This window comes from Citrus clementina, unplaced genomic scaffold (genome assembly GCF_000493195.1).
Source record: "Citrus clementina cultivar Clemenules unplaced genomic scaffold, Citrus_clementina_v1.0 scaffold_9, whole genome shotgun sequence".
Classification (NCBI taxonomy): Eukaryota; Viridiplantae; Streptophyta; class Magnoliopsida; order Sapindales; family Rutaceae; genus Citrus; species Citrus x clementina.
The window spans coordinates 14,592,909-14,602,603 of record NW_006261964.1 but is presented as its reverse complement, the minus strand read 5'-3'; the positions used below and the strand labels follow the sequence as shown (position 1 = coordinate 14,602,603).

General features: G+C 36.4%; 1 non-coding gene across 1 annotated transcript; it reads left to right on the top strand.

Annotated features, from left to right (window-relative positions):
• Positions 1–5,491: 5,491 nt before the first annotated feature.
• On the top strand, positions 5,492–5,595 carry LOC112101657. The gene has a single exon (XR_002907671.1). It is a non-coding gene; the product is annotated as a small nucleolar RNA R71 (small nucleolar RNA).
• Positions 5,596–9,695: the final 4,100 nt, after the last annotated feature.

The window sequence follows — 9,695 nt, the reverse complement described above, 5'->3', positions numbered from 1 at the left end:
AGGTAACTCACCTGTCGATCGTACTTTCGCCTCAATTAACCAACGGATATCAGCAGGTATGTTATTCCTCATGAGCAATCGCATGCGTTCGGACCGAGCTTTATAGATCGTAAGGAGGGCATTCTGAGGAAATGAAGGGAATCGCTTATGAAGCTTCGCTAGAATCTCGTTTCTGTCAATACTTTCGCCTCAGAATATCAGTTATTATGGGAAACTGAAGTAACCGACTTGATTGTCACGGAGTACTGTTATCCGCCACTTCACCGGGGTAACAAACTAAAGCACACAAATAGAAAAACAAATTAAAACACACAATTAAAATCATCCTCTTATTGAATTTACCTCAAGCTCCAACTGGATGTCGTAAACACTTCTCTCAATGTCTCTGAGTTGGCGTTCTAAACCCTCAACATAGGCTACTAACTCTGGTGGTTGTAGAGCCAAAATGCGTTGTGTTTTACAAAATTGAATCTGCCTTTTGAGATGAGTTTTGACACGTTGAAGTGGTTTAAGAATGTTCAGGAGGAACGGTCTAAGTATGAGACTCATGATTAAAAATGATAAGAGAAAACTTAATGGTAAAATAAACACACTTATGCAAAAACAATTTCAATTAGCAAAAGAATAATAATAAAAAGAAAGAAAGAAAAATCAAATCAACGAAAAGAAAAAAAATCAATTCAAATTTGGTGGGTCACTCAAATTTATTTCGGTGTCTTCTTCCTGTGGTTGGTACTCTAGATATGGCTTTAATATTTGACCATTAACTTTAAACGTGACACCGTTCTTTGGGTCTTTAATTTCAATTGCCCCATGTGGAAAAACAGTATGAACAATAAATGGGCCAGACCAACGAGAGCGTAACTTACCTGGGAATAGGTGCAAGCGAGAATTGAATAAAAGCACTTTCTGACCTGGAGTGAACGATTTTCTCATAATTTGCTTATCATGGAAGACTTTCATTCGTTGCTTGTAAATCTTGGCATTTTCGTATGCATCATTGCGAATTTCTTCAAGTTCTGCCAGCTGTAATCTTCTTTCTGAGCTGGCTTGCTGCATGTCAAAATTGAATTTCTTGATGGCCCAATATGCACGATGCTCGAGTTCCACAGGTAGGTGGCAAACTTTTCCATACACTAGTCTGTAGGGTGACATCCCAATCGAGGTCTTGAAAGCCGTTCTATATGCCCATAAGGCATCATCAAGTCTTAATGACCAATCTTTTCTGTCCGGCCTCACCGTCTTTTCTAATATGTGCTTTATTTCTCGATTGGAAATCTCAACTTGACCACTGGTTTGCGAATGATACGGGGTCGCCACTTTGTGTGTGATTGAATACTTTGTCAAAAGAGCTTTGAATGCTTTGTTACAAAAGTGGGCACCACCATCACTGATTATTGCTTGAGGGAATCCAAAGCGTGAAACAATGTTGCTTTTCAAAAATGCTATCACCACCTTGTGATCATTGGTCCTACATGGAATTGCTTCTACCCATTTCGATACATAGTCAACAGCAACCAATATGTATTGATGGCCAAAAGACGGGGGAAAGGGTCCCATGAAGTCGATACCCCATACGTCAAAAATCTCAACCACTAAAATTGGATTTAGTGGCATCATGTTCCTCCGTGTAATGCTCCCCATTCGTTGACACCTATCACATGAAGAACAGAAAGTGTAAGCGTCTCGAAATATAGATGGCCAATAGAAACCACATTGTAAAACTTTAGTCGCTGTTTTCTTAGCACTGAAATGGCATCCACAAGCTTGTTCATGGCAGAATGAAAGGATATTATGAATTTCACTTTCTGGGACACATCGTCTAACAATTTGATCCGCACAATACTTGAACAAATACGGGTCATCCCAAAAGAAATTCTTTATTTCTGCAAAGAATTTAGCCTTGTCTTGCTTGGTCCAATGCTCTGGAAGTTTACCTGTAACAAGATAATTAACTATATCAGCATACCAAGGTAATACTTCCACATTCATTAATTGTTCATCTGGAAATGACTCATTCAATATTAATGGCTCTGTAATTGTGTCAAAATGGAGACGAGAGAGGTGGTCTGCCACAACATTTTCTGTCCCTTTCTTATCTTTGAATTCCAAGTCAAACTCCTGCAAAAGTAACACCCAACGAATTAGTCTGACTTTTGCATCTTTCTTTGTGAGAAGATATTTAAGAGCAGCATGATCCGTGAATATAATTATTTTACAACCAATGAGATATGATCGAAATTTTTCTAATGCAAACACTACTGCTAGCATTTCTTTTTCAGTAGTTGAATAGTTCAACTGTGCATCATTTAATGTCATACTAGCATAATAAATAAAATGGGGAATTCGATCAACTCTTTGTCCTAATACTGCTCCTACTGCATAATCAGATGCATCACACATTAGCTCAAATGGTAAGTTCCAGTTTGGGGCCTGAATGATGGGTGATGATGTCAACAACTGTTTTAATTTTTCAAACGCCATAAGACATGAATCATTAAAGATAAAAGGTACATCCTTAGCAAGTAAATTGCATAAGGGTCTAGAAACTTTGCTAAAATCTTTAATGAAACGTCTATAGAAACCAGCATGCCCAAGGAAAGATCTTACTTCTCTGACTGTTTTAGGTGGAGGAAGATTAGAAATGAGATCCACCTTGGCTTTGTCAACCTCAATACCTTTGCTCGAAATGATGTGACCGAGAACAATACCTTGTTTTACCATAAAATGGCATTTCTCTCAATTTAAGACCAAGTTCTTCTCGATACATCTCTGCAGAACTAGTGTTAGATGATGTAAACATTGATCAAACGAATCACCAAGGACAGAAAAGTCATCCATAAAGACTTCAAGGAATCGTTCAACCATATCAGAAAAAATGCTTAACATGCATCGTTGAAATGCAGCAGGTGCATTACATAATCCAAATGGCATTCTCCTATATGCAAATGTGCCAAAAGGGCAAGTGAAAGTAGTTTTCTCCTGATCTTTTGGTGCTATGGGAATCTGATTATATCCTGAGTAGCCATCTAGAAAGCAATAAAATTCATGGCCTGCTAATCTATCAAGCATTTGATCAATAAATGGTAAAGGAAAATGGTCTTTACGTGTGACAGAATTCAACTTCCTATAATCAATGCAAACACGCCATCCTGTAGTTACTCTAGTGGGTATCAATTCATTATCAGCATTGGTAACTACTGTGACTCCTGACTTTTTGGGGACAACTTGTACATGACTGACCCATGAACTATCAGAAATTGGGTAAATGATACCTGCGTCTAATAGTTTAAGGACTTCTGTTCTAACAACTTCTTTTATGTTAGGATTTAACCGACGTTGCATCTCCCTAGTAGTTTTAGCATTTTCATCAAGGTGAATGTAATGCATGCAGTCTACTGGGTTTATACCTTTTATGTCTGTTATGGTCCATCCTAATGCCCCTTTGTGCTCTTTTAAAATATCTAACAACTTACCTTTTTGTTCGTCATTGAGGGATGATGAGATGATTACCGGCAGAGTGCTTTCTTCTCCCAAAAACGCATATTCCAAAGTGTTGGGCAATGGTTTGAGCTCGAGTTTCGGTGGTGATTCTGATGATGGAATGAGTTGCTTCTCTGATGGTGCTAGTTGCTCAACTCTTGACTTCCATTTATTAGTGTCCATAGATGGTGCTGAGTCAAGCAGGGCGTTGACCTCCATCGACCGATCTGTCAATATCAAAATTCAAACCCAAAGTGAGTTTAACCATGTTTGTAAAGGATCATCACTAAGGTTTGAAACCAAAAGTATCATCAACTAATGCTTCAATTAAATCCCACATCAACAATTCCATCATCTGCACTGTGAGGTTGTTTGGCAATGTTGAAGATGTTCAGCTCCATAGTCATGTTGCCGAAAGACAACTGCATATTTCCCAGTCCTGCATTGAATGTGAGCATCCGCAGTTGCCAAGAAAGGTCCGCCTAGAATAATGGGGATGTGCTTCCTCGAATCCTGTATTGGTTGAGTGTCAATTACAATGAAATCAACAGGAAAATAAAACTTGTCTACCTGGATAAGCACGTCCTCCACAATACCACGAGGTATTTTTGTGGACCGATCTGCAAGCTGTAACACCACTGGAGTTGGGTGTAATTCTCCAAGTCCAAGTTTCACAAATACTGAATAAGGCAACAAATTTACACTAGCTCCTAAATCCAACAAAGCATTCTCAATTGTGTGGTTCCCTATGCTACATGAGATAGTGGGGGAGCCTGGGTCTTTGCATTTTAAAGGAATTTTATGTTGGAGTATAGAACTAACGTTTTCTGTTAAAAATGCCTTCTTTTGAACATGCATATTTCTCTTTTTAGTACAAAGGTCTTTAAGAAACTTGGCATAAGATGGAACTTGTTTAATAGCATCAAGCAAAGGGATGTTAACACTTACCTGTTTGAAGATTTCAATAATCTCACCTGTGGATTTTCCCTTTTTGCCTTTCGCTAACCTCTGAGGAAATGGAGCTTTGGGAACGTATTCTCGTGGGGTAGTTTCTTCTTTCTCCTCCGGTGATGAGTCCTCAACATTCACATGTACAATTTGATTTTCTTTTGTCACTGGCATCTCCACGTTGTTGTCGACTTCTTTTCCTTTTCGTAAGGTCATTACTGCTTTGACCTCTCCATGCTGTTGTGGTGAACTGGTACTTGCTTCATGTACTCCTTTAGGATTAGGCACTGGTTGACTTGGAAACTTACCTTTCTCAACGGTCATTGCCAAGGTCTGAACTGAAGAAGCAAGTTGTCCCACCATCTTCTCGAGGCTTGAAACTGATTGGGCTTGTGAGTTGAAGCCCGCTCTCAATTCATTTCGTAGTCCATCAATGGTGCGGTTCTGTTGCTCAATCGTGGAGTGAGTAACATTCCTGAAATTCTGGAATGCATCCTCCCATGGTCTAGGTTGAGAGTGGTTCTGGTTCTGATTGTATGGTCTAAATGGTGGCTGAGAGGCTTGAGGAACTTGAGGAATTTGTTGCATTGGTGGAGCTGGAGCTGCTGGTCCATTTTGTTGGAATCCTTGAGACCATGAAAAATTGGGGTGGTCTCTCCATCCAGGATTATATGTGTTGGAGTATGGGTTGTAATTTGATGGCTTTCTCATTACACCTATGGCATTGGCTTGATCTGAGTATGAGTCATGGTCATGTGGCTCTGTTGATTTAGCAGTCGATAACGATGCTATTTGTCGAGAGAGACCTTCAATTATCGCTTTGACTTCTTTAATTTCTGAACTTGACTCGCCAATGTGAACCTCATTTACTCCCTTAATTCTTCTTGTATTCCTGAGTGATCGACTCCGTTGTTGGGAATTATCCGCTTGTCGCTGGAAGAATTCCCAAATCTCTGATGCACTTTTTGACATTAGCTCTCCTCCACTTGTTGCCATTAGCCATTCTTGCACATTCGGTAATAATCCCTCCAAAAAGTATTGGCATTGGTGCCATTTCTCGTACCCATGATGTGGACACTTCAAGAGTAGCCCATTGAATCGCTCCCATGTTTCAAAAAACTGCTCGTCCTCTCTCTGGGTAAACTCTGAGATTTCCCTGCGAATAGCATTGGTTTTATGCACTGGGAAATATTTATTTAAAAATTTAGTTACCATTTGTTCCCATGATGCAATGCTATTAGCAGGTAATGTATTAAGCCATGAACGAGCTCTATCTTTTAAAGAAAATGGGAATAATCTGAGTTTAACATCATCATCTGAAAAATTCTCATATTTAAATGTTTGACAAATTGCATGAAAATCATTCAAATGATTATATGGGTCCTCATTTTCTAGGCCATAAAATGTGGGGAGACAATTTAGCACACTAGGTTTTAATTCAAAGCTCCTAGCAGCTACATTAGGGTATCTTATGCATGATGTGCTCAAATTAGCTAAAGGACTGAAGTAGTCCTTAAATGGCCTCTCCTGTGGTTGCAAATCCATTTTATTTTTAATATGTTTGTGTGTGCGAAGTGTTTTCTCAAGTTCAAGGTCTATAGGTTCAAGATTGGGTAATAATGACCTACGACCATGCATGCAAAACAAATAAAATAAAAAATAAAGATGGGAACAAAATAAATAAAAATAAAGAAGAGGGAGAAATTACGATACTAACCTTATTGCGCGATTACAAACTTTCTATAAAAATACACAAAAATAAATACGTGAAATAAATTAACTAAAAATTAAATTAATAAAATAAACAAAAAAAAAATTGCAAAGAAAAATAAATTGAAAATTAAATTACAGAATTTTAAAGAAGAGAAAAAATAAAAGAAATACTAACCTTTAAATGTAGATTCACTCTTTTTTTTTCTTTTTTTTTATAATAAAAAAAATACAAGAAAATAAATAAAAGAAATTATTCACAAAAATTAATTCTATTAATTAAAATTACTTACCTCCCCGGCAACGGCGCCAAAAACTTGTTGTGCAAATTTTAATGTACTCGCAAGCGCACGAATCTATTGTAGTATAGACTAATGGTGACGAGTGTCGATCCCACGAGGAGGTGGATTTTAATTGTGTATAGAATTAATTTTGTAAATGGGTTGTTGGATTTATGGTGGAAATGATTTGGAATATGCTAAAACTTAAATTAAAATGGCGAGAATAAATTCTAAAATTGGAATTGAAATGACGAGAATAAATTGACGAGAATTATATTGAAATGACGTACTTGGGTATCTGGATCCATATCAACATGCATCATGGGCTAAATAATCCGTATTAATACCAATTAAATCATGAGGGGGGAATCCACACCTCATGAACCACGCTCTAATCAATATGGTGCTAAGGGCTTATCGTGCCAAATAATAATAACCTTGTACTAGAGGACCGATGAAACCAAGGCGGTACTAGACAAGATTAGTATTATTTGTCGACGAGAAGTCAAAACATCCACAAAAACTAGAGGGGAAGAGAAAATAAATTTACCAAATTAAGCCCATGACACATGGTGAGACTTCACCTTCAACCCAAGCTTGAAAGAAAATTAGCCACTCATAATTGAACTAGGGGCAAAATGGAAATTTATTAAAATACGAAGAAAATACAAGATGGAGAGGGAATTACAGAAAATGGATCCCAAAAATGGATTCAGAGATATCAAATTAGGGGGGAGAGGCCCCCTTTTTATAGATACATGGAGTAAATCATGGCCATCGGATTAAAAATAGTTTGGACGCTCAGGATTGCGCCACGTCATCAGTCAACAGTCCACGGTTTGACCACGCGGATGAACAGTAACACGGTTTGACCCGACTTTGAACAGTAACGCGGTTTGACCCGGATGAACAGTAACGCGGTTTGGTTGAAAATAATCCTGTGTGAAGCATGCACCGTACGCGAGATTTTTCGTCCACTGATATGCTGCCACGTCACCATCAACAGTACATAAGAATTTTAGTCCAACAGGATCGTGACACCTCATCAGTCAATGCCACATCATCGGTCAATGCCACGTCATCATCCGTCTATGTGAATAGTACCGTACATGTGAATAGTACTATTTTTACACGTGAATAGTACCGTACATGTGAATAGTACTATTTTTCCTTTTATGCTCCTTTTAAGGTTTTCGACTGTCCTGAGTTCAAAAGTGATGTCCGTTTTGCCGTCTGATCTCTCCTTTATTGTGAAATGACTATAATGCCCCTAAAATACATAAAATACTTAATTAAAATAAAACACATGTAATTAAATCACAAGAAGGTTAAATACATAAAAGTAAGGGTTGTTAGTAAAACTTGAAATGTAAAATAACGGTTTTCTCCTTTATAAATATGCATTTTCTAACACTCAACAGTTTACATAGGTGAATCTATGGAGGAACATCAATGACTTGTTTTCAAAATAGTCTTTTTTTGTAGCTTAGAACAAAGGCACTGTATGCGTAACTCAAGATAATCTACTTAGGAAAAATACGTATCCAAACATAAATCTACAAATACAACATATACGATCAAGAGTCGTAGAAAAAAATTACGATGTTTGGGAATTGTAGGAAAGAGATCTAAAGGGTCTTTTTCCTCAAATTCCTCTTTGGCCTTATTATATCCCCCCCCACACCAAAAAATATTATCTTTATATTGTTTTGTTCATTTTTGTTCATTCAATTTGAATAGCAAATACCAAGAGTAATGATTTGAATAAAAATTCTTATAGTATTACAGGTGGGTGATTAAAATAAAAAGAAAAGAAAGATACTTTATGAAATGATTCCCATTTAGTTGATTTTAGTCAATTCTTCAATTCAACGATTGACCAAAAGAGAATATTAATATAATAAATTGCATGGCCGTATCTCAATCAAATATTGTATTTAGTTCTATGCAATAATTCGCCCCAATGAATTCGTCTAATTTACTTTATTATTATTAAGTAAAAGCCAATTATCCTTGATCCGTAGATTCGTTCCAACTTATTGATTAAATCAGATAAAAATATCAGAAAAAAAAGGACTGCCATATTTGCAAACAAGATATATAGCCTTATTGGTTTGAACAATTTTTCACTAAAAAACAAAAGTTATCCTTCTCCTCAAACTCAAAGGAATATATATATATATATATATATATATATATATATATTTTCTAGTTACGACAAATTCGATTGTCCATACTCATCTACCAATCAAATTGAACAACTCGCTATTCCTCTTGTAAGGATTTCAATTTGGAAAAAGAATTAACTACTTTTTATGAATAAATTAGTTAATGTCAAGAATATTATTGGAAGGGTATTATTGTAAAAGGAGAAGAAACATAAGGATAAGAATATAATATATTTAACTGTAGTAGTGTCTTGACATAATTTTTAAAATAGAAGAATTAAATGGATACTTAAATGAGTTAAATCAACATACAGAAACCAAATGAGCATTTATCCCAATAACAAAATTCAAGACAAATATGTGACTACTTCAAGATAGATAGCCTGTTATTTTTCGGATGGTTCAATGAACAATAATAAGTCAACCACCATGTTTGGTTTGATCTACATTTGATGTTGTTCCTGTTGTTAATTAATATCAATATTCATAATACTCCATAAATTTGCTAATACTTGATCTCTGGTGCTTAACAACTTTTCGAGATAACATTCAATAGCTGAGGTAAAACGGAATATATAGCAGAATTAATTGCTCTACACAAAATGAGAAAAACCATCTCAACCTGACAAAGTAAAATTTTTGTGCATCGAGTATATAAACAATCAGCCAATAAAATGATAATACATATGGGCATAGTAGTTAAGTCTAGATGTACAAGCAGCGTGCAGCTTATGTAGCTTAATTAGTGTATACAACATATGAGTTATTTAGCTGACAAAAAAGTCAACCTTGACTTACCATGTTACCATTGTTGTTGATGATGGGATGGTGATAAAGATAAAAATAAAGATCCTTCTTAGACAAGGAAGCGATCAAAGATGAATCAGTGATAGAGTTGGAAATGATCTGCCTGTAGTCAGGGGGAGAAACTTCTCTTACATGAAATCTGAATCTGCAACTGATTTGAAGCCGGGACATACCACTGCTAATCTGCAAGCACCGCAAGGTGTTTTAATAAAAAAGATATTACAAAAGAAAAACTATGTTCTTACCACAGAGAGAACAACATTAAGTACCGAACAAGTTAGTCATTTACACCCCGTAT